Below are 26,858 nucleotides of genomic sequence, written 5' to 3'. Positions count from 1 at the left end.
TAAGCAAAAAAAAACAAAGGGAAAAACTTTTCAATTTTTAGGACATTGTTGTCACCTAAACACCCTTAAATACAAGTGAAAAGTGCTTTTGCAAATATGGATTTCTTCATGTAAAGCTGTATTTTCTTAGCCTGACTTCGTCATACTCATATTCTAGTCAGTATGTGAGTCTGATACTGCTCCATAGGGCTTTGATTATAAGGGCGTGTCTTAACCGAACCAGGAAAAAACAACAACCTCTGCACTCAATTGGATAGACCTACAACCAATCAGAGCAACGCAGTAAGTCAGCTACATAGTTGCATAACATAGTTTCAACAGAACTCAACTGCACACACGCTGGAAGAAGTAGTAAAATAATGAGTGTTGCTTCTTTTACTTGGTCCTCCATGAGTGCGAGTGTGCGACCAAAGGAGAAACCACAACGACCACAGAGTTTTCATTGCGTCCCATCTTCTTAGCGACCATCGGAGCCAGCTGATAAAATAAACTTTTGCTGAATCCCGTAGGAAGGACGGCAAGCACATCTTTCCGATCGACAAATGCCTTGATTGCAGTTCTCTGTTCGTCTTTTAAAATGAATGCGCTGTCGATTTCTTTTACAACAGACGCGATAGCGGGATCTCTACATCTCAGTTCTCCAGCTGCAGTCATCTCTGAGGGAAACCAGTTCAACCCAAGCGCTCTTTGATAACGTGATGATGACGTAACTGCAGATCATCTGTCCATCATCATATAAAGCCCGCCCTGGCAATTTGATTGGCCCGACGATTTCTGAACCGATATAATTACTCCTCAATGGATCGAGTCCAGACCGAACTTCCCGACCAAAAAATGTTGTGGGCGGGGTTCGGGCTGGCATCCAGGCTAGTATTTTCTGTGTGCTTGTGTACTTTCTGTGGTATGTAGTATGTAGAATGCAGTGTTGAAGAGCTGCAGTATGGGATTAAAGACTGAGCTGTTTTTTTACTGCCTTTCTTTTTATCATGTTGTCATTATCTTTAAATCCATGTTGATATTTGTGCAGCGATTCTCAAGTGATTCTCATCAGGCCGCTCCGTAATTAAAGTTTCCTTTAGCCCGCGGGGAAAAAATTACAAGTAATACAAACCATCCCCCTCCATCCATACAGAAGATGCCCGTTCTTCTGTTTTATGAATAAAAAATCTATAATGAATATTAATTTTTTTGCAGTCTGCGTTCCCCATGTGAACAAAGCTACCTGGAATTAATTTGTACAATTGTGCCACAGGCAGATCCACTGCTTATGCCAAGTTCAATGTTTCTTCAGTTTTTCCATTAAAAATTCTTCTTTTATGTTGAACGGAGGACCTGCTCTGCTGTGCACATCTACACCTAGTTCTCCGTCTGATCATGATGTTAACACCATCTTTAATGTCATAAGATCTTCACAAAAAACAAGGACTATGTTCTGAATAGAATAGTAGATTATTTCTTACTAAATGTTGCTCAGTATATACTGTCTATAATTGTTTATATTGCGTCCGTTTATCATCTTGGAAGGAGATTATGTGGGAGTTATTATGTATTTTTAATATATTGTCTGGTTTTTTTGTCAGTTAACTAATAAGTCAAGAAGGAGATGTTAAACATCACAGCAATAACAATTTGGGTTCATTCTATCACACTGGAAATTGAAAGTCAAGCGCAGAGCATTGTGGGATACAGTATTTCACACAGTCTGCTCTGTGGTATGTTTCTCATTTTGGTAAATAGTAGGTCATCTGGGCAATATACAGTATTCTGTGCACAGTATGCATACTACAGTAAATAGCTACTGTAGAAATATTAGTAAGATAACATGCTATTGCAAACATACAAACGGAATTATGAAAAAAAAAGTCATAAAAATGGTTTTCAACAGCGTTCGCTGATTAATATTTCTGTGGAAACCATGATACACTACCTCTCCAAAGTTTTGGTAAGATATATATATATATAAATATTTACATTTAAATTATTTAAAAACAACAAAAATGTAATCATTTAAATTAATACTTCAGCAATGATGCATTAAACTGATTTTAAAAATGACAGTAAAGACAGAAAAATATAATAGGTATAATGTGTGTATTATATAAAATGTATATAATGTAATTATATATGTTATAATTGAGTGGCAATAATAATTGAGCAGGTGACCCTGAAGACTGAGTAATGATGCTGAAAATTCAGCTTTGAATCACAAGAATATATTACATTTCAAAATATATTAAAATAGAAAACAGCTATTTTAAATTATAACATTATTTTACAATTTTACTGTTTTTACTGTATTTTTGATGCCTTGGTGAGCAGAAGAGACTTTTTTCAAAAACTTTTAAAAAGAAATTGGTAACACTATATAGTTTAGGCCAGGGTCCAATTCTCATTATTAACTGTATTTGCTTCTTAGCATAATGGCTGTTTATTACTACGTATAAAGCACATATTAATGACTTATTCTGCATGGCCATATTCTACATCCCTAAATCCTACCCAATTCCTACTCAATACCTAAAATTAACCATTAATGAGCAATAATTAGGAGTTTATTGAGGCAAAAGTCATGGTTAACAGTTATTCGATAGTGAGAATTGAACCCTATAATCTAAAGTGTGACCAAAAAATTGTACCGAACCTAATCTTCTGAACACTAGTGTACATATTGTGCACTTGCAACATGCACATACACTGCAGAATTAGTCCAAGTAGTGCTCTATTTTAAACACAGCCTGCCTTTTTAGCAACTAAGAGGATTGAGTAGCTGTTTGATCAGTGTAATGGCTCCATTATAGTCTGCTGTTTGCAATATCTGGAAACGTATAGCGCTCTAGAGAATTTGGAGAAGGCGACGCATGGCCACTGTTCCCTAGAGTGCTGCTGTTGATTCCCCTGCACAAATGGCAATTAAGGGCTGTGATTCAGTGTGACGGCGTTATCAAAGATGTCTGCTGCAAAGCCCCTTCCTGAGGAGCCGAGCGGGCCCCTAATGAGCTGTCAATCAAACCCAGAGGCTGAGGGAGCCAGAGGTTTTTATCTTCGCCTCATCTGCACATGTTTTTTGTCCTTCATGCTGTTCCTTCCATCCCCCAGATGAGGGATATTTTCTGCTTTCCTCATAAATATCCATAATACCACGATTCTCAGTGGATTAGTTGAAGTTTTACTGTGTGAATCACTGCATATAATATGACATCATGGGGCACTTGTTTTTAAGGTGGATACAAGGTCAGATTCACATTACGGTCTCATATAAAACAGTTGTGTTTTGATTCGGAATACTGCATTCATAGGCTATATATTTATGTATTGTGAACATAAATAATATGGGTAACACTTTCTAAACAATTCCTAACACTACAATGTAAGGTTTAATTTGTCAATATTAGTGAATGCATTAACTAACAATGAGTAAATATATTTGTATTAACCTGTTTTAATGCTTGTTAATATAAATGTTCATGTTTATGTTAGTTCACAGTGCATTGACAGACTGATCTCATGAAATGGCGTAGCCTATGTATGACACGCCAATTTGTATTTCCATTTTTGGCGTGCTATCAACACGCATAATCGCTTTTCAGCGTGTTTATCAACGCCGTTGACTTAACGTTATATTACTGTATATATAAATATATGACCTACCCCAACCCCGTCCCTAAACCTACCCGTCACTGGGGTTAATACCATTTATGAGTCTTCCCCTACCATCCTAGGAAAAAAAATATCGCTCCCCAGATGTAGATCTACATTTTGCTTCGTTTCGCTCGGACATTTAACGACGTAGACATACACGCAAAAGCTGACAGTTCGTTTCGGCGTGGACATACACGCGGATAGCTCAAAATGCGTATAGATAACACGCCACTTGACTTGAAAGTGGCGTGTATGTTTACGCAAAGTCATGAATGCCAACAGATACTTTTGATCATAAAAATCTAGTTGTAAATGTTGAGATTAATATTAACAGTAGAAGTATTGATCATTCTTAGTTCATGTTTACTATGTTAACAAACAAAACCTTTTTGTAAAGTGTTACCAAAATATGATAAATTATTGTAAAGTATTTTTATTATGAAATAAACCTAAAAGGCTTTCATGGCTGTAACATAATGTGAATACTGTATGTTCATTCTGTTGCTGTGTTTGTGTCTAAACAGATGATGCACAAAAAATCCTATAGTTGGTAAGTAAAAAACACTTTCTAATTTTTATTATGTTTTGTGTTTGAAAGTGTCCTCACAAGTAATTATTCACTTCAGTCACACACTTATAAAGTCTAATATTGTTGTATCAGATAAAGTAGATGCATGTCTCAAATGCTGCAAGATCTTCTTCTGTAATGTCACTTTTCTCTGTGATGTTTGAGTCTCAGTGTGTTTGAATCAGCTGGTGTTTTGTTGATTTTTAGTTGGATCTGTGAAGTCAATTCTCGTCAAGTTCACACAGAGAATCAACAACAATGTTTTGAAAATGTTTTGATTGTAAAGAAGAGTGTTTGTGCACTTTATTTTACAGTAAATGACACCTTTTTCATAATGCCTGAAAACAGAATTGGATTGAGTTGGTAACTCGTGTTTCCTCACACGTCCTCTGACAAGCTCACATACTGTAGCTGGAGTGTTTCAAAGATATTTTTCTCTCTCTCTGTGATTTGTAGGAGTCTGTTATTTAACTTTCCTCTCTTGTGCGCATTAAACGAGCATCTCGTTCATGAGGATGCTCTGCGCTGAAATGAACGAGCACTCCTTTCACAAAGACTTTCACCAAATCCAAATTCAGTTCCCGTTGGCGTTCACACTGCTCTCAGTCACACTTCGGCCGCTCTCTCCTGAGGAAACACAAGACGCGACGAGAGATAAAAGGAAAAGGAAAGACACGATAAAATTCAATTATTCCAGAATCCATCATCACGTTGTGTGTGAATCTGTGAGAGTGTGTGTGAAGGTTGGGCTGAATTTATCTACTCATGCATGAAATGTTTTTAATGGAGGATGCATTTGAACCTGCTAAAAAATGAAAAAACTGCTAAAGGATGAAAGTTTTAAAAACTGTGCAGTAGTTTCATGAGTTAGTGGGCAGTAGGAGGATTCTGGGATGTTAGGGCAGAAGGTCATGTATGAAATATTGTTGATATGATTTTCACGATGATTTTCCAGGCAATATGGAATTAAGCAACATTATTGATATTGAAATTAGTGAAACAATCTTTGCATTGATTGATTGGTTTATTGATTGATTGATTGATTGATTGGTTTATTGATTGATTGATTGATTGATTGACTGACTGACTGACTGACTGACTGATTGATTGACTGATTGATTGATTGATTGACTGATTGATTGACTGATTGATTGATTGACTGATTGATTGACTGATTGATTGATAGATTGATTTACTGATTGATTGATTGACTGATTGATTGATTGGTTGGTTGACTGATTGATTGATTGACTGATTGATTGATTGGCTGATTGATTGATTGGTTGGTTGACTGATTGATTGACTGATTGATTGATTGGCTGATTGATTGATTGATTGATTGATTGATTGATTGATTGATTGATTGATTGATTGATTGATTGATTGACTGATTGATTGAAGTAAATTATTTGCTTGTTTGACAAATTAAAAATGTTCTGCTCACCATTCTGGTATGTAAGAAACTTTTCTCAACCCAAGCCTTCATTTTTCACATGGAATATCCTTTATCACTGTGAAATTAGTCATGTTATGGTAGTAAATCAGCGGTGAATGCCATTCTGCTTTGGATTTGGCTTTGACCGACACACATTCTACTCATGTCAATCTTCGAGAATGAAAAATGACTCCTTTTTTCGGTGAGCAGAATGAATCGTGCCGTCCTGCTGAAGTCTGCCATGTTTAGAGGAGGCGCACGGGGCCTTTGTGTATTAGAGACTCACTTCAAGAGCTCCTCTAATAAGAAACACAGAGGCTGAGTATAAATATATAGCCCAGCACCGCAGTTTGTAACATGCTTCTCCTGCCAAGACACTGAAGGCGGCAGCTAATGAGAACCATGCTGGAGGATGCTGGGAAGGGCCGAGGGAAAGACAACTTTATACGACTTATTCCCAAACAGCCTTATTAGCCAAAGCAGAGGTTGATGTTGTTCATGTGTATCCGACATGGGAAAAGCAGCTGCCGCCGTGTGTGAGAACGTCTACCGGCAGTCTGGGCGAATGTTTGGATCGGACTTTTACGATGTGCCGAGCTCCATCCACCATTTTTTGACGTATTGCTGGTGCTTGGGGTTCATGAGGGTTTGCTTTGTCAGAGCTGGTGTAGCGTCTTTACTGTGGTTCAGCCACAACTACTATATCTGTCAGTGGCCCGTCAAACACGCTGAATTAACACCAACGAGTGCCAGCCTTTACCCAAAGTAACACATCCAGGTCATGATGCATCCTAAAATCAATAGGGCAATGCCAATATATTTTATATATTTCCAGTGTCGACTATGAAACTATGAATAAAAAAATAAAAAAAACTGACATAAAATAAAATATAAATATTATATGAAAAGCCTAAATCAAAACTATAACTGAAATAAAATACATTTAAGTAGAAGTACTAAAATGACAAAAGCTTGAAAAAAAAACTAGAAATAAAAAATAAAAAGCTTAATAGTAATATTAAATAAATAGTACAAAATGACAAAATTAGCCTACATAACAAAATTACATTACACAAACTTAATGAAAACTAAAATAAAAATAAAAGCTAATTCAAAACATTAATAAATACAATACAATAATAGTAATCTGGAATTTCCCATGATTGTCTCATGCAGTGGACAGATGTGTAACTCTTTAATATTTCCAAACAGGTTCCATTTTCTTTAAATGCAACATAATTCCTCATTTCTTTCTGTTGAATCTGGGTTGAAATATGACCTGGACGTTTTCTTGACAGGTTTGGTGAGACTCGGCCAGACACAGATTCTCTCTGCCGAGTTTCTCTCAGTAATATTTTTTTCTGGCAGGGTCGGCCTGAAACGTTTGGCCACGGTGGAGGGAGATTAAGTGGCTTCAGGGCGTCTTAACATTTTGAGAGACTAAAGACAGCGCCAAGTACCGTGTTTAGCATACAGAACACTATAGTCTCGAATGTGATTCAGGTCACTAAAGTTCTGACCCGAGGGAATTCACAGAGAACTTTATCATGTACCTACAGCACATCAATGGGTCATTTATACACTCTAAAAAATGCTGGGTTGTTTTAACTAAATTTTGGGTCAAATATGGACAAACCCAGCCGTTGGGTTACATTTTTAAATCGCATTATTAATCCAACGTTTGGGTTTGTCCATATTTGACCCAAAATTTAGTTAAAACAACCCAGCATTTTTTAGAGTGTAGCATTTGCTGTTATAACACAAATTATGATTGTATGTTTTTGCATGTACATTTTATCTTCAGTGACATTAGAATTTTTAATGTCCTCAATTTTAATTTTCAGATGAGCAAATCCTCTGTAAACATGCATTAATTACATTCACCGTCAGTTCTTAAAGGGATTAGTTCACCCTAAAATGAAAATTAAACTGTTATTAATTTCTCACCCTCATGTCGTTCCAAACCCGTAAGACTTTCGTTCATCTTCTGAACACAAGGGAAGAGCTTTCTGTCCTCCATTGACAGCTATCACTTTGATGCTTCAAAAAGTTCATAAAGAGATCGTAAAACTAATCCATATGAATTGAGCGTTCGCAAAGACCCGCCCTCTTTAGTTACTGTTGCTATGTCCGACAAGCCACGCCGCTCTCACGCCACACCATGTTCTCACGCAGTGAAAAATAGACATCGCGGAGCAGAGAGGACACTGACAACACATGACAGACAGGACAGACCAGGTTACTTTTGATATGAAAAAAAGTCTCAACTTTCAAATTTGGTCATTTTTTAACGAAATTTAAAAAATACATACCGCTTTGTGGCTCTTTAATGTGTCTGACAGATCGCTGTAGAGCCTCAGTTAAAGCTGCTCGTGAACCAATCACCGTTTTTCAAGTTCAAATCCTCCAACGTTAATCTACTAACTTTCTTTTGTTGGACAAAAATGGCGGATTATGATTGGTCAGATCGCCTGTCAATCAAACTCCCTGCGAAGGGTATATTGAGTTTTGAGTTTGAGTTTAGTAAAACGCAGCACGTTTAGTGTTACGCAGCACGTTTGAGCTTCAGTAAGAACCAATGAGGTTCATCCTCGCGTTACGCAGCACGTTTGAGCTTCAGCAAGAACCAATGAGGTTCATCCTCGTGTTACGCAGCACGTTTGAGCTTCAGCAAGAACCAATGAGGTTCATCCTCGCGTTACGCAGCACGTTTGAGCTTCAGCAAGAACCAATGAGGTTCATCCTCGTGTTACGCAGCACATTTGAGCGTCAGCAAGAACCAATGAGGTTCATCCTCGTGTTACGCAGCACGTTTGAGCTTCAGCAAGAACCAATGAGGTTCATCCTCGTGTTACGCAGCACGTTTGAGCTTCAGCAAGAACCAATGAGGTTCATCCTCGTGTTACGCAGCACGTTTGAGCTTCTGTGAGAACCAATGAGGTTCATCCTCGTGTTACGCAGCACATTTGAGCGTCAGCAAGAACCAATGAGGTTCATCCTTGTGTTACGCAGCACATTTGAGCTTCAACATGAACCAATGAGGTTCATCCTCGTGTTACGCAGCACGTTTGAGCTTCTGTGAGAGCCAATGAGGTTCATCCTCGCGTTACGCAGCACATTTGAGCTTCAGCAAGAACCAATGAGGTTCATCCTCGCGTTACGCAGCACATTTGAGCTTCAGCAAGAACCAATGAGGTTCATCCTCGTGTTACGCAGCATGTTTGAGCTTCTGTGAGAGCCAATGAGGTGCATCCTCGTGTTACGCAGCATGTTGTAGCTTCTGTGAGAACCAATGAGGTTCATCCTCGCGTTACGCAGCACATTTGAGCTTCAGCAAGAACCAATGAGGTTCATCCTCGCGTTACGCAGCACGTTTGAGCTTCTGTGAGAGCCAATGAGGTTCATCCTCGTGTTACGCAGCACGTTTGAGCTTCAGCAAGAACCAATGAGGTTCATCCTCGTGTTACGCAGCACGTTTGAGCTTCAGCAAGAACCAATGAGGTTCATCCTCGCGTTTCGCAGCACATTTGAGCTTCAGCAAGAACCAATGAGGTTCATTCTCGTGTTACGCAGTACGTTTGAGCTTCAGCAAGAACTAATGAGGTTCATCCTTGTGTTACGCAGTACGTTTGAGCTTCAGCAAGAACCAATGAGGTTCATTCTCGTGTTACGCAGTACGTTTGAGCTTCAGCAAGAACCAATGAGGTTCATCCTCGTGTTACGCAGCACGTTTGAGCTTCAGCAAGAACCAATGAGGTTCATCCTCGTGTTACGCAGCACGTTTGAGCTTCAGCAAGAACCAATGAGGTTCATTCTCGTGTTACGCAGCACATTTGAGCTTCTGCAAGAACCAATGATGTTCATTCTCGTGTTACGCAGTACGTTTGAGCTTCAGCAAGAACTAATGAGGTTCATCCTCGTGTTACGCAGCACGTTTGAGCTTCGGCAAGAACCAATGAGGTTCATTCTCGTGTTACGCAGTACGTTTGAGCTTCATTAAGAACCAATGAGGTTCATCCTCGTATTACGCAGCACATTTGAGCTTCAGCAAGAACCAATGAGGTTCATCCTCGCGTTACGCAGCACGTTTGAGCTTCTGTGAGAACCAATGAGGTTCATCCTCGTGTTACGCAGCACGTTTGAGCTTCAGCAAGAACCAATGAGGTTCATCCTCGTGTTACGCAGCACGTTTGAGCTTCAGCAAGAACCAATGAGGTTCATCCTCGCGTTACGCAGCACATTTGAGCTTCAGCAAGAACCAATGAGGTTCATTCTCGTGTTAGGCAGCACGTTTGAGCTTCAGCAAGAACCAATGAGGTTCATTCTCGTGTTACGCAGTACGTTTGAGCTTCAGCAAGAACCAATGAGGTTCATCCTCGTGTTACGCAGCACGTTTGAGCTTCAGCAAGAACCAATGAGGTTCATCCTCGTGTTACGCAGCACGTTTGAGCTTCAGCAAGAACCAATGAGGTTCATCCTCGCGTTACGCAGCACATTTGAGCTTCAGCAAGAACCAATGAGGTTCATCCTCGTGTTACGCAGCATGTTGTAGCTTCTGTGAGAACCAATGAGGTTCATCCTCGTGTTACGCAGCACGTTTGAGCTTCTGTGAGAGCCAATGAGGTGCATCCTCGTGTTACGCAGCATGTTGTAGCTTCTGTGAGAACCAATGAGGTTCATCCTCGCGTTACGCAGCACATTTGAGCTTCAGCAAGAACCAATGAGGTTCATCCTCGTGTTACGCAGCACGTTTGAGCTTCTGTGAGAACCAATGAGGTTCATCCTCGTGTTACGCAGCACGTTTGAGCTTCAGCAAGAACCAATGAGGGTTATCCTCATGTTACGCAGCACGTTTGAGCTTCAGCAAGAACCAATGAGGTTCATCCTCGCGTTACGCAGCACATTTGAGCTTCAGCAAGAACCAATGAGGTTCATTCTCGTGTTACGCAGCACGTTTGAGCTTCTGCAAGAACCAATGAGGTTCATCCTCGTGTTACGCAGCACGTTTGAGCTTCTGCAAGAACCAATGATGTTCATTCTCGTGTTACGCAGTACGTTTGAGCTTCAGCAAGAACTAATGAGGTTCATCCTCGTGTTACGCAGCACGTTTGAGCTTCGGCAAGAACCAATGAGGTTCATTCTCGTGTTACGCAGTACGTTTGAGCTTCAGCAAGAACCAATGAGGTTCATCCTCGTGTTACGCAGCACGTTTGAGCTTCAGCAAGAACCAATGAGGTTCATCCTCGTGTTACGCAGCACGTTTGAGCTTCTGTGAGAACCAATGAGGTTCATCCTCGTGTTACGCAGCACATTTGAGCTTCAGCAAGAACCAATGAGGTTCATCCTCGTGTTACGCAGCACGTTTGAGCTTCAGCAAGAACCAATGAGGTTCATCCTCGCGTTACGCAGCACATTTGAGCTTCTGCAAGAACCAATGAGGTTCATCCTCGTGTTACGTAGCACATTTGAGCTTCTGCAAGAACCAATGAGGTTCATCCTCGCGTTACGCAGCACGTTTTGAGCTTCAGCAAGAACCAATGAGGTTCATCCTCGTGTTACGCAGCACATTTGAGCTTCTGCAAGAACCAATGAGGTTCATCCTCGCGTTACGCAGCACGTTTTGAGCTTCAGCAAGAACCAATGAGGTTCATCCTCGCGTTACGCAGCATGTTGAGCTTCAGCAAGAACCAATGAGGTTCATCCTCGCGTTACGCAGCACATTTGAGCTTCTGTGAGAACCAATGAGGTTCCTCCTCGTGTTACGCAGCACGTTTGAGCTTCTGCAAGAACCAATGAGGTTCATCCTCGCGTTACGCAGCACATTTGAGCTTCTGTGAGAACCAATGAGGTTCATCCTCGTGTTACGCAGCACGTTGAGCTTCTGTGAGAACCAATGAGGTTCATCCTCGCGTTACGCAGCACATTTGAGCTTCTGTGAGAACCAATGAGGTTCATCCTCGCGTTACGCAGCACATTTGAGCTTCTGTGAGAACCAATGAGGTTCATCCTCGCGTTACGCAGCACATTTGAGCTTCTGTGAGAACCAATGAGGTTCATCCTCGTGTTACGCAGCACGTTTGAGCTTCTGCAAAATGTTTTGTTCTCTCGTGTCAAGCAGGTTCGGTTGAGCTTCTGTTTATGTTCGCTGACCAGTGTTTAAATGTGAAAAAAAAGCCTAAATCTCTATAAAGCGATCGAGTCTCTTCAGAAAATTTGAACTAAACCGCTCAGTTCATATGGATTAGTTTTACGATCTCTTAATGAACATTTTGAACCAACAGAGTGGTAGTTGCGTAGCTGTCAGTGGAGGGACAGAAAGCTCTCAGATTTCATCAAAAAGATCTTCATTTGTGTTCTGAAGACGAACAAAATCTTACAGGTTTGGAACGACATGAAGGTGAGTAAATGATGACAGAATTTTCATTTTTTGATGAACTATCCCTTATGATGTCATGTCTGAGCCAGAATGCTGTGAGTTTTTCTCCAGCAAAGAAAAGAAGGGAGAAACAGAGAAATGCTCCACCCTTTTGGGGTCCCAGTATTAAAACTGCAGCTCTGAGTCGAACTCTTCAAGATTTCCTGTTCCTCCAGAATCTTACCCCCAAACAAGGCCAGCATTACCTCTGGTGGCGAAGCCAACATTCGACTGGAGGAAGAGAGTAAACGAAACAAAACCTGAGAGAAAGAGGGTCCAAGCTGCACGACGAGGAGATGTAATGGGAAGTGTTAGTTTCTGTTGGTGCTTGTGTTGTTTATGCGTGCGGATCCTGTATGAGCTGTGCTGGTGTTTGTGATGCTGACAGGAGTGTGTGTTAATGAGGTCCGACCGACGGAAAGACAGGAAAGAGCATGAGCCACAGGAAGTCAGACAGTGTCTGCACTAGTGTATTGCTACTAACAAAGTGCTGCAAGTTTCAGTTTCTGCCTCAAGTTTCAGACTTTTATATTTTAAAATGTAATTTATTCTTGTGATTCTTGTCATCATTACTCCAGTCTTCAGTGTCACATGATCCTTCAGAAAGCATTCTAATATGATGATTTGCTCAAGAAACTACCGGTAAGTTGGTTTTGTTTGTTTTGTTTTGTTTGTTTTTTAAAGAAGAATTATTCAGCAAAAGATTTATGCAGTCATTTTTAACAAATATAAAAAAGATTTCAAATTAAACCTGTTTATTTGAATAAAAAAAATATGTATATATTTTCCCCCTATTTATCAGAGAATCCTGAAGCAAAGTTTTTAGCATTGATGATTTCTACAGGATCATGTGGCCTGAATGATGCTGAAAATTCAGCTTTCCAACACAACACAATTGAAGTCATGTGATCCGCAACCAACACATTGCATCAGCTTGCAGAACTAATGAATAAAACTAGCTGGAATCTAGCAAATACAGACCCCCTACACACCGCACCAGAGGGGAATATGGGTCGTAAATGCCAGGGTTGTAAGGGGTCAAGTCCCCTGCAAAAACATGGCCAAATTGCCCCCCCCCCCCCCCCCCGGATGACAGAAAGTTTTAAACGCGGTTTAACAGCGCGCGTCATTGTCAAAATGTTTGACGTGGCCAATCAAATCAAAGAAGGTCCCTTTCAACGCTACACTTTAGTTTTTGCAGTGAAAGAGTGCGTGGTAAGGTGTAATAGATGTAAATATTTTACAACTGTTTTACGATAGAAATGTTCAACAACTGACAGTAATATCAGTAATGCAAAATACTTACCTATTTTCATAAAAAATTTACCAGTAATGAAAAAAGTAGCCTAAATGCATAACTGAATGTGACAAGACAATAAACTTTTTGATTTTTTGACATATTAGACATACGAATAAGAGTGGATGTGTGCCAATTTTAAAATAACATATTTGTAAAGAGTTTAAATTGATTACTTCATTGACACGACAGCCATCGGCACTGATCCTCAACACACTCGTCTCCATACCGGCGGGATGACTCCGACTTCCAACCAGATGGAACTGTATAATATTCTGAATGTTCTGATCCAATCTGACCTCAGACCTGTAATGCTGCCTGGATCATAATCACACACTGTTCGCTCGTTCGTTGGCCAGAGGAGAACTGGCCCCGACTGAGCCTGGATTCTCCCAAGGTTTATTTCTCCATTCTGTCACTGATGGAGTTTTGGTTCCTTGCCACTGTCGCCTTCGCTTTTGGCTTGCTTAGTTGGGGACATTTAATATTCAACAATATTATTGATCTGCCTTAAGGTGGACTATGACGCAACTTTCTTCTAGAAACAAACTTTGTTGTATTATTTTCATGTTATCACTGTGAAGCTGCTTTGATACAATCTGTATTGTAAAAGCGCTATATACTGTAAATAAAGGTGACTTGACTTGATTACTTCATAGACCTGGAACAGTTGTTATTTATTTTTCTTTATTTCCTGAAATCCCTTTTAATCATTTAATTCCTTTAAATAATAAAAAAACAATAACACCTCCAACAAAAAATATATAAATAAAAATAATAAATCCCCCCATCCCCCATTTTCAAGACATGGTTACGGCCTTGGTAAATGCATCCAGTTGTTAGATTAATGAATTTTCATTTAAAGTTCAAAGTGAACCTTGAAGGGCCCTGAAGTGCATTCTGGGGGTTCACAGTGGAGTCACAGGAATATGTTACATAATGAAATGTATCAAAGGGCCTCCAGATCAATTGAGTTCTGCTCGCGACCGCAGGCTCATTTTACATTAACCAATACCCTCAGTGTACGTGTTTCTCTTTTAAGAAAATGAGAATAAAATGGGCTGGTATTAATTTCAGATGAATGCAGTTTTATTTTAGTATTATATAAAGTTTTTGTAATTTTGTTGTGTGTTTTTGTCATTTTTATGTTCTTTTTTTTAAATATATCTGTAGCACTTTACAATGAAGTTCAATTTGCTAATGTTAATGTTAACTTTCATTTCAGCATTTAATAATACATGACTAAAATCAAATGTTGTTTTTTTTAACATTATTTAATTGACCTGTACTAACATGAACAAACAATGAACAGTTGTGTTTTTTATTAGTTTAAAGTTATTTTAGTTCTGTTAATATTTTATTTCAAAAGTGTGTTGTTTGTAAATGGTTTTTAGTTTTAATTAACAATAACAACCCCGCGTGGAAATTTGGTAATTTAGTCAACATATTGCTTGTTTACCCTCAGACAGGTTGTTTTTCCTGGTAATTATATTGTATTTACAGTAAACATAAAGCCAGGAATTGATGCTGGTTGGGATGAACTGCTCATCACATAGGCTACTTTCTCCCCACAACAGCTTGTACGTTTTTATTCTGAGAAAAAAAGAATGTCATTATTTCTCAGTTTATTATAAAGAAAACAAACTAACAGAGTGCAAACCAGGACAATACCCGACAATGAACTGAACATAAGGAGGAACTCAAATACACAGTCATAACAAATTACATGACGAACAGGTGTGTGTGATGGCATGAGTGTCTGCATCCGAAAACTCAGGCAGCTTCTTTACGGTAATGACTCTGCAGGCAGTGTTTGTGCACAAAGTTCCCTTGCGAAACTGATTTCGGACAGACTTCTGAGGCAGCGTAACTGTTTAATGATCTAAAGCAAAATAGAGCGAGCTTTGATGAGAACTAAACAAATATTGAATTACTAAAGTAGTCATTTCTCGCTAGAAATGACATCAGAAGTGGAAAACGTTGGTCAAAAACATTTACACACAAACTTTTGACCACCAACCACAAGTTTCAGACGTCATCTTTCTTTTTCTAGCTCAACAGTCACAGAATGGAACGCATAGGATTGTGGGATATCAAAGGCAGCGAACGATACATCTGCTGCCTTCAAAAATCGATCATGAAGCTAACATTGAATTTGGACAGGCCTTGATGCCTTCCAACCTTAGAATTTGTCCTCCGAAGGAAGCATTTTTAAGTTTTTGGGTGTGGCGGGAACAAAGACAACAGATAACTGAAGAGAAACAAACCAAAAGACCATGAAAATGAAACAGAACACACAGAATATGACAACCTCATTCATGGAACTGTTTTAGTTGGAAGTTCATTAACATTTTTGTAAATTTGACATTAAAATCCCATAATGTTTGGGAATGTTCCCGTAATGTTCGCATAACCAAGACCCAGAATTGACCTGTAGTCAATCATTTTATCCCATAAAACTCATCCCTCACTCAAGCGTACTTAAGCGATTTTTCCTTGAAAACAAATAATTCACGCCTTAAAATATCTTGAAAGTAACTCTACACCCTTGCCTCATTTAGTATACGCGGTTCTATAAATATGCAAAGTATTGTAGGGGCAGCAAAGCCTCTTCAGGGTTTAAGCATGAAGTGAAAATCTATTTTATAAATACATGTCAATAATCTTCTTGTGACCGATTCACTTTTTAAAAAAATCAATTTGACCTTAATAATCAAAATGTCAAAATTGCACAATTATGCTGTTTCTCCATTGAATGCCATTCAAATGCAGATGTGTATTTTGATGAGAAAATACTTGCAATCACATTAAAAGGCCAATGGTTATGCTGCTTTATCTCATCTGAATACACGGATACTTTTCAAAGGCTGTCAATGGAGAAAGATGTCATTTTCAATCCTCTATTATCATCATCCTCACAGTAATTATTCACAATGGGATGTTTGTGTGTAACTACAATGATGGCAGAAATACGCAAGACATCTACAGTACGCCATGCAGACCCTGGAGAACAGTGGGTGAACAGTCTTCCTCATCATTTATCAGATATTTTTCTTAATCATAAAATGTTTGCACATTTTTGACCTGCCAATGATGTTGTAAACAACTTTTAGCGGTCACATTTGTTTATTCCTTCGAGAACAGGAATGTTTAAGCACTAACTAGGCAAGAATAGTCTTGGTGGTAGCAGCTGAAGTTCTTCACTGGTTTTATTTATTTATGTATTTGTTCAGCCACAACCATGTACGCTCTCCAATAAATATGCTTGTGTTGTGAAAGCAGCAGCAGTGGGTTTGGCTCTTGATTCTTATAAACCATCAACTTGGCTACTGAGTAGTAGTGCTACTAAACATTTCAAGGCAATGCTACTAACTCCACTGCATGATCACTGTTGCTGAACACTTTTGCTGCTATTAATAATTTTAGATGTAATTACTGACTGTAATTACAGAAATTATAGATGTAATTAAAGAAACTAATTACAACTGTAATTATATGCAGGTATTTATAAAAATATAAGTACAATGTAAAAACATGTTTTGTACACAGTGAGTGCGTTGTATCAAATTGTTAATTTAAATGTTAAAACATAGTTAAAGACACCTAATATAAAGTGGGACCACATTATTAACTGGTTCTGGTCATTTTTTTTAGCAGCATCACAGTAGCTTTGCATATTTTTTAATGCTGCGACTTTAATTCAAAATTATTGTATGCCATAATTAAAATTCTATATCCCTCTCTCTCTCTCTCTGTTTGTAGCACTGGAAATTGAGTCAGATCATGAACTGATTAAAAATATAGTTCATTAATTCAAGCCATAACTTCACTATAATGTGGATTAAAAACCATCACATTTAACTAAAGAGCAACATTTATTTTACTATACCAAACAAACAAAACAAAAGTGTGCAATATTATATGGAACAAATTTAGTTTCTATAATAATAAATTATTATTATTATTATTTCAATTTTTTTTCTATCTATTTTGTTTTAATAATTTTTTTTTTAAACGTTTTATTTATTTTGTAAGTTAAATCTTATTTCATTATTATTCATTTATTCTGTTTTCTCTAAGTGAATAATTTATTTGAACCAGTTTATTAAAATTAATTGTCTGAATAAACTGACTGACTAAAATTGAGAGAGAGACTCTCTGAGAGTGTGTTTTTTCGTAAACTGGTAGTGTTGCTATACTTTTAGTTGCTCTGGTATAGCCAACTACTTTTTTCTTTTCTCCAAAATGATGGTTGACTGTAGTTGATCTGCTTTAAATTATGATTAGCTTGTATAGCTTGCAAAGCTCTAATTTAAAAATAGCTTCCTCAACACTGCATCCACACAAACACATAAACGTATGAAAATTTGCCAAAACCGAAAATAATCCAGTGGAAAGTCTGTTTCTACAATCAGGGAACGTTTCGTGAGAACAAAATAGCGCTTGGATTTGGAAAACGCAGCTGAGATCTGATCCAAGACAGGATGCTGAGGGGAATTAAAATAAAAATCCTTTAATTAAAAACACTGAAGGGAAGAGACTCGGGTTCCAGCGAGATGGCTTGTGTGTGCTTGCCAGACAGAACAGACAAAAGAAGCTTTCTGTGTGTCCTATTTCGCAAACAGAGATCCAGGAGGTCGAGGGCTGGGAGCGGGGGAAACACGTTCACCGTCGACAGGAACAGGTCGAGCCCGGGGCGCCGTCTTGACCCTGAGAGAGTGTCTCGTTTCCTGTCGGTTGTGTGAGGGAGGTCAGAGGTCACTAACATCTCATGTGCATCGCCTATAGGAACAGTTCATGTGCGAATATTGTCATTATCGACTCTCCCTCAAGTTGCAAAGCCTTAAATATCACATATTATCATATAAAGACCCCATTTATACTGTGAGAAATTTATATATTAAATATGTGTAAAATATTATTTGGAAAATATTTAGTTTCTATTTTTATGGACGTTTCCTTTCATCCTAAAAAACAACACAATGCATACTGGTAAAACATCTGTGAAAAAATAAGACGGAAAATTCCTTCACCTTAACTCAGCATATTGGGCCCTATTATTATTTTTGTATGTCAAGTCAAGTCATTTTCATTTATATAGCGCTTTTAACAATGGATTGTTTCAAAGCAGCTTTACAGAGATAAACATATCATTTAAGGTAACAGATTGTTTTGGCGTTATAGCGGTTCTTGAATAATGTTACCTCCAGCCAAAGCCAACTTTGACCGATTCACCTCCGTCGAAATGATCAGACTTTAAACGCGAACCTGTGATTAACGCTGACGGCGTTCACATTCTCATTCAGAATTCTATAGTTATGTGCTTTTTAAAATATGTGCGCAGGTTTGTAATTCATACAACCCAGCCTAAACAAACTACTTTTCTTGCCTATAAATTTTGATACAGAATTTTGTTTTATTTTATCACTTCGGGGTACGCGAGCCGGAATTCACAACGCTTTATCTGTAGAGTGGGAAAGTGATCCTCCATAGGGAGAGGATAGTGGATACTTCAGCACTGCATTGTCATCGGGTCCAGGCAAAGCTCCCTCGTCAGATCTGGACACGGCCTGGATCCGGCAGGCTGCGGGAAAACCTCGGGATAAACAAAGACACTAATATTAGCGTAGATGCCATTCTTCTTATGATGTAGCGAGTACATCAAGATTTAAGGGAAGTGTTCCCAGTTCCGGCTGACCTAATCTATGCAGCCTAACATTGAATTTATAGAAGTCTATAATGTATTATGTGTATGCTAGGTCAAAGAGATGTGTTTTTAGTCTAGCTTTGAACTGACAGAGTGTGTCTGCTTCCCGGACAATGGTAGGAAGACTGTTCCAAAGTTTTGGTGCTAAATAGGAAAAGGATCTCCCGCCTGCAGTCGATTTAGATATTCTAGGTATTATCAACTGGCCGGAATTTTGAGATCTCAATAGACGTGAAGGACTATAATGCGTTAAGAGCTCGCTCAAGTACTGCGGAGCTAAACCATTTAGTGCTTTGTAGGTAATCAACAATATTTTAAAATTTATACGATGTTTAATAGGGAGCCAATGCAGTGTTGACAGAACCGGGCTAATATGGTCATATTTCCTGGTTCTGGTAAGAACTCGAGCTGCGGCGTTTTGAACTAGCTGTAGTTTGTTTATTAAGCGTGCAGGGCAACCACCCAGTAGAGCATTACAATAATCTAGCCTTGAGGTCATGAACGCATGGACTAATTGTTCCGCATTTCCCAATGAGAGCATATGGCGTATTTTAGATATATTTTTAAGATGGAAAAATGCAGTTTTACAGATACTAGACACGTGGCTTTCAAAAGAAAGGTTGGTATCAAATAGCACACCCAGGTTCCTAACCGACGACGAAGACTTGACAGAGCAGCCATTAAGTGTTAGACAGTATTCTGGGTTATTACGTGTGGAAGTTTTTTGTCCAATAATTAGAATCTCTGTCTTTTCAGAATTTAGTAGTAGGAAATTACTAGTCATCCAATTTTTTATATCAGCTATGCATTCCGTTAATTTTGTGAATTGGTAAGTTTCGTTCGGTTTTGAAGAAATATACAGCTGAGTATCATCGGCATAACAGTGAAAGCTAACTCCATGTTTCCTAATGATATCTCCTAATGGTAGCATGTACAGAGTGAACAGCAGCGGTCCTAGTACTGAGCCTTGTGGTACGCCATACTGAACTTGTGATCGATAAGACATCTCTTCATTTACTGCTACAAACTGATAACGGTCAGTTAAGTATGATTTAAACCATGCTAATGCAATTCCACTAATGCCAACATAGTTTTCTAGTCTATTTAAAAGAATGTTGTGGTCAATGGTGTCAAATGCAGCACTAAGATCGAGTAACACTAATAGAGAGATACAACCACGATCGGATGATGAGAGCAAATCATTTGTGACTCTAATGAGAGCGGTCTCAGTGCTATGGTACGGTCTAAATCCGGACTGAAAATCCTCGCAGATATCATTTCTTTCTAGAAAGGAACATAGTTGTGAAGATACTGCTTTTTCTAATATCTTTGACAGAAAAGGCAGATTCGAGATCGGCCTGTAATTGACTAATTCTGTAGGATCAAGTTGTGGTTTTTTAACAAGCGGTTTTATCATAGCCAGTTTAAAGGTTTTTTTGAGTTTAAAGATATGTACAGGTGTTGGACAATGAAACTAAAACACCTGGTTTTACAACATAATAATGTATTAGTATGGTGTAGGGCCTCATTTTGCATCCAAATAAAGCATCGGTTCATCTTGGGAATGACAGATAGAAGTCCTTCACAGTCAGAGGGATTATGAGCCGTTCCTCTTCCAGAACAGTATCAGGTCACTATATGATGCTGGTGGAGGAAAACGTTTTCTGACTCGCTTCTCCAAAACACCTCAATAATATTCAGATCTGGTGACTGTGCAGACCATGGGAGATGTTAAACGTCACTCTCATCTTCCTCAAACCCTTCTGTCACAAGTCTTGCTGTGTGTGTTGGTGCATGATCATGCTGATACACGGTTTGAACATCAGGTGCTCATGATCCTCCAGAAGGGTTCGGTAGTCCTCGGCAGTGACGTGTCCATCAAACACAGTCAGGATTGTCATGATATTGCAGCTCAAACCATCACTGATCCACCCGTGCTTCACTCTAAAGATTGGCCACCAGGCAGATATGAAACCTCCAACATTGGCCAGTGTTTCAGTTTCATTGTCCAACCCCTGTGTTACAGTATTACACTGTAAACTTAAAAAAGAAAATGTTTGTGCTGCCTTTTAAGTTTAGTCAACTTGAAATGTGAAGATCCACATCCGGTGTTAATATGTCCCAATATAAAAACCAAACCACCAACGCAGGAAGCAGTTTTGCATAATCCTGTTAATCTAATTGCTATGGCTTGTGGGTGAAGCCCACAGATACTGTACGAGACCCCGACCGAGCGTGATGTCATCTGCTTCTGCTTCTCTGCTTGCCGATCGTTCACCTTTAAGTGCTTTCCAATATGTTTGCAGATCAAAAGGCGGTTTCACTAGAGCGGCAATAATCAGCCCTCGCTGCTGGGGGCCGGTGTGTGTGTGTGTGTGTGTGTGTGTGTGTGTGTGTTGATGTGGAGGGGATATGCAAAGGGCTTCTGGCATTTCCAAAGATAGCCAGGCTGACATTTCTATTTACTTTGATGTTAATAATCCCTCACAAGTTCCCGAAAGCCAACTGATAGTGTGTGTGTGTGTGTGTGTGTGTGTGTGTATGTGTGTGTTTGTTTGTTTGTTTGTAAGAATAGGTAGAGTTTGAGGGGATGCCTTGGGGCCAAGATTTGTTCATTATTTGAGTGTGTGAATAAAATTCATGATGTTTAAATGGGTTGAATCTTTAAACACAGACCGTTTAAAAAAAATTTTGCTGTTGCATTCTTAATGTATCTTTAACACATTTACACTGTTGCTCTCTGCACCGGTGAATTAAAAAGTCTGTGAAAAGTGAAAACAAATGTTATTTCTGCTTCACATGACCAGTTATTTTAGTATCATAGTGATTTTGTTGATTTTGTCATTTTTATTAGTTTTTTTTTCAAGTCTATAGTTTTATACATTTTAATTTCAGTTTTTTGATATTATGAAAATGTTATCTCTGAATGTTTTAAAAGTACATTTTTTTAAATATAAAAAATATATCATTATCGTTGTCATTCTGCAAACATTATGGGAATGTTACTTTTGAATGTTCTCTCAACAAAAGTTCAAAACAAAATAATGAACCAGTGAGAGCCGATTTCAAAAATGTCTTGAGGCGGCATGTTTGAAAGCACGAATGAGATTCGAGAGTGATGTTAGAGGAGAGATTCAGCGATGCATTAAATTCAGTTGTACCATTATGATACTTTAATGGTGCTTTCACACCATTAAATCAATTCACTTTAACTGTTTGGAAAAGAGCACTCTGAACATTCTGCTGAATATCTTCTGTGTTCCACTGAAGAAATAAAATCACACAGGTTTGGAACAACATCTCAGAAAAAAAAGGTACGAACGCTGTCAATGGGGCTGGACCTTTTCAAAAGGTTCACTTTTGTCCCTAAAGGGTGCATATTGGTACCTTAACGGTAGCTACATGTTAGCACCTAAAATTTACATATTAGTACCTAAAAGGGACAAAAGTGTACCTTTTGAAAAGTACAGCCCCATTGACAGCGTTCGTACCTTTTTTTCTGAGATGATGACAGATGTTTCATTTTGGGTTGAACTAGTGCTTTTAATTAGTCAATAACATTATACCTTCATGTTCTGGTAATACATTGCATGTCTTATTATTTTGGTGGGAGGAATGTTTTTGTGATGCGGCTCGTAACAGATCAGTTGAACAGGAAATGGAATTGGAATGACATGCTCTGTATTCTCTTTCAGTGAGGGGTGAGAGGAAGGGCACAGGGGTGTACGGCGCGAACGAGGAGAGAGAGATTAGCACAACAGCTGGGATTTTGCAGGTGGGTGCTCACACACACACACACACACACACACACACACACACACACACACACACACACACACACACACACACAGACAGTATTCTTCACTGTAAGTTACAGGTCACAGATCAGAACTGCATTGATGCTAAATAAAGGGACAATATATAAAACTATCAGATTGTTTTTACAATCAGAATATAATATAATATAATATACTGAAGCTGATTAGTCTTGTGATGGTAATGAGGAGGTTTTGTCTTTGGAGCAGCAGAAACTGTATCCTCCACTCAAGCTCTCTTTCCCTGCGGGCTGAGGGAATGACAACCTGCTCCATTTCAGAAGCCTTGGCAGCTACACACACGCACACACACACACACACACATCACACACACACACACACACAATGATTTTTATACTGTAAACTGCAGCCTATATTCTATCCCCCTATAACCCACTCTACCCCTAAAAACTCAACACAGAAAACTTTCTGCTATTTTAGATTTTCAAAAAAGATCATTCTGTACGGAGGGACCAAAAAAAAGTAAAGAATTACTAGGCCTATTGCCATCTTTGTGGGGTCCCCATAACGGTCCCCATAACGGTCCCCATAACGGTCCCCATAACGTAGGGATTACCAGGACCACACACACACACACACACACACACACACACACACACACACACACAGAAGTAAGTGGGCCCTGCATTGTTCAGTGCAGCTGTGTTTATGGCTCTCGGGTGAATCTCCTGTTGGCGTTTAGCGCTTCATTTGACTTGTGAGGGTGTTTACACACTGCCCTGCTTTCCCCGTCGGCGCTGGCGAGAGCCGCAGACACAAAAATGAACACAATCCATGTGCTGAAAAAACTACTATTACAATACCTACTATTTAAAGGAACAGTTCACACAGAAATGAAGATTCTGTCATGATTTACTCTCCCTCATGTTGTTCATTTCTGTCTTCTGCAGAACACAAAATTAGTTGGTATAACCAAATTGTTTTGAACATTCTTCCATTTTGAACTTCTATTGTATGAGAAAAAATAGAAATTTCTCAAAATATATTCTATTATGTTGCACAGTAGAAAAAGTCATACTGGTTTGGAACGGCATAAGAGAGAGTAAATGATGACACAATTTTCATTTTTGGGTGAACTGTGCCTTTAAATGAATTATGTGAATTAAAAACTAGCACTTATTTCATAAATATCAAATGGCCTACTTACAAAATATTTGCAGTGATTTTAATGCCCCCTCCCCACCCCCCCCCCCCCCACCCCCCCCCCCCCCACACACACACACACACACACACACACATTTTTCAAAAACAGATCATTAGATTTTAATAGCATCTCTCATTTAAGCTTCAGTATCAAAAAGTTGGCATGCTTGATTCATTTTGGAGAATCAACTAAAACTTTCAGTGAATTGATTCAAAATTCTGATTCAGCAACTCTTTTGTGCCATAATTTGGTGCCAAAACATTTCACGCAATGATTTTAAGGCACCTTTAATTGCCCATTAATTATACTACATTCACTATGTTTTAATAGCATCTCTCGTTTAGACTTCAGTAGCAAATAACACTACAAATAACACTGAATCAGAGCTGTGTTTAATAAGTAAACAGTTTTTATTTGATTCATTTCAGAGACTCAATTCAAACTGTCTGTTTCAATGAATCAATTCAAATCTCTGATTCAGTACTTCGTTTGTGCCAAAAATGAAGTCTCCGCATGGTATTTATCATGTATTAAAATGTTTGATCACGCTTGTATGTTGATGTATATGGCTTTTGTTAAAATATATGAAGTGCTTGTAAAAAGACTAGTTGGTCAAGTTGTTTTAAAGGTACAAAAAACGTCTTCTCTAATAAAAAAAAAAAGTCTGTTCAGACTGTTTTAATTTTAGCTCAAGTGTAACAGTAGAAGCGAATGGGAATCCACCATGACGATGTGTGTGTATGATGGAAGAAGGATATAATGCCATTGCCCTTTGGCTACCGTAACATTTTCTTCTTTATTTCCGAAGTTCGCTATCCAACCCTCTGAATGAGCAGGTGTTTGAATGAGTATCCAGACGAGCAGGTAATGGCATGAAGCCCCTGGCCTGGGGTAAGTGAACCTGTCCATGCATGGATCCGCCGGGCCCTCTGTCAGGCGACCGGGACGGGGCCATGCTTCATTTGGGCTCTGAGAGCAGCTGTCAAACTCAGGTTACAGGATATGATTAAAGCCAGCGGAGATCTCCTCCTACTTCCCATCTTTCCACACATCCACACTGGAACATTCACCGGATCCTCCTCTTTTCTCTTAAAAGCTGGTTTCAGTTCGTTTGGGAGTGATAATTTAAAGTTTGCTGGTCTGCTGTACATTAAAACCTTGTAATATGCCTCAAGTATTTTTCTGTTCACTGCAAAAAAAAAAAAAAAAAAAATTTTCTTAAAACAAGATAAATTACTTGAGATGCAAAATTGTGTAAGATAACACTTGTTTTCAGAGTATATCTTAAATGAAACGTATATGCAACCCATATTACAATACATATAGGCCTACAGTTTGTCCATGGACCGAGCATGCAAGGATTCTGTTGTGCGTGTGTGTCGTTCGTTCCTGTTCATGCATACTGAGATAACAAGTATTTGATTCTGGGGAAATGTCCTACGTGTTCACCTTCATTTGACATGCAGCTGTCTGGAGATTTCATAAAGCAAAGCCGACGGCTGCTGAATTCCTGATGCAATATAATTCCCTACGTCTGACACTTACGTGCTGTATACAATTTGTGTAAAACAGAGAATGTGTGGGATCAGTGTCCAGTTACCCAAAGAACACCAGAAACGTCCATCCGTCCACCTTCAGTTGTTGTCCAGATGCCTAGTTACCCCTTTCAGAAGAAGTGTTCTCCAATAGTGTTCTCTCAGTGTTCGCCCAATAAGCCACAGGTTCAAAACCACTAGACTGACTCTACAAAACATTCACCATTAACACAATATTTACTTAATTCAAGTTCATTGTCATTCCAGAAAGTGTCATTTAGGTTTAACTAAAGTGGATGGATGACATGTGCATGACATAATTAAAGCCGACAGTGATTGACAGGAGTGTTTTGATGGCATGTATCCGCAGCTAAAGATCTCCACTGCAGTTCTGCTCCCTGATTCGACACGTACAGCGTTTCAGCTGAAGTTTCCCTCCCCAAACAAGCTTACGAAATCGGCCAACTGGAGTTTCAGCTGTCGCAGCGCTGGGAATCAGAGATGAATGGGAATATGAAATGCAGCACTGTGGGCCTTTAGTGTGCGCATGTATTTACTCTTGTAATTATTAATATGGGGCTGGGAGTAAATAAACTAAAGTCAGTCAGTGTGATGCAGCACAAGTTAATCTTCACAGTAAAAGGCATCTCTGAGTGTCAGAACATGCTGGGTCATACTGGATGGGATGTGTTTTCATAGCTTATGTTTGAACTTAACTAAAGAGATTGTGATTCTTTTCAGTGGCTTATTCTGATAAACCACTGTAGATACACTGCCAGGACAAAGAAAAAGAGTCTATGATTGGATCATTATTGCAGTGATTATTATTTTCTAGCATGTTATATGTTTGGCAACGGTTCTTCTAACCCTAATTGATGGAGTGTGTAGCTTTTTATTTCTTAAACAACCATTTAGGAAGACACATCATGTCCATATTCCAGGATGACAATGTCAAGATTCATCAGGCTCAGATTGTGAAAGAATGGATGGGAGGAATATGAAGAATCATTTTCACTCATGAATCGCCTCCTCTGAGTCAAGACCTTAAATTCATTAATAGTCTTTGGGATGTGCTGGAGGAGACTTTACAGAGGCTGGACTCTTGCATTATCAATACAAGATCTTGACCAAAAATGTATGCACATCTTAATGGAAATAACATCACAACGTTTATTTGTGGCCCCCAGAGGTGCCAGTTCATGAGTAAAAATGATTCTTCATGCTCCCTCCTTTTACAATTTGAGCCTGATGAATCTTGACATTGTCATCCTGGAATATGATG

General features: G+C 38.9%; 1 long non-coding RNA gene across 1 annotated transcript in view; it reads left to right on the top strand.

Moving 5' to 3' along the window:
* LOC130091538 (uncharacterized) overlaps positions 1–24,883 on the top strand; it is a 28,533-nt gene extending 3,650 nt beyond the window's left edge. Inside the window, exons 2-3 of the long non-coding RNA XR_008807824.1 lie at positions 22,757–22,836; positions 24,850–24,883. This is a non-coding gene — a long non-coding RNA (uncharacterized LOC130091538). The remainder of the gene's footprint in view (positions 1–22,756; positions 22,837–24,849) is intronic.
* The last annotated feature ends 1,975 nt before the right edge of the window (positions 24,884–26,858 follow it).

This window comes from Rhinichthys klamathensis, unplaced genomic scaffold (assembly GCF_029890125.1).
Source record: "Rhinichthys klamathensis goyatoka isolate OS25496 unplaced genomic scaffold, OSU_Roscu_1.1 h1tg000168l_1, whole genome shotgun sequence".
Taxonomy (NCBI): Eukaryota; Metazoa; Chordata; class Actinopteri; order Cypriniformes; family Leuciscidae; genus Rhinichthys; species Rhinichthys klamathensis.
Note: the sequence above shows the minus strand (reverse complement) of the source record. Positions and strands in the feature narration are given on the sequence as shown.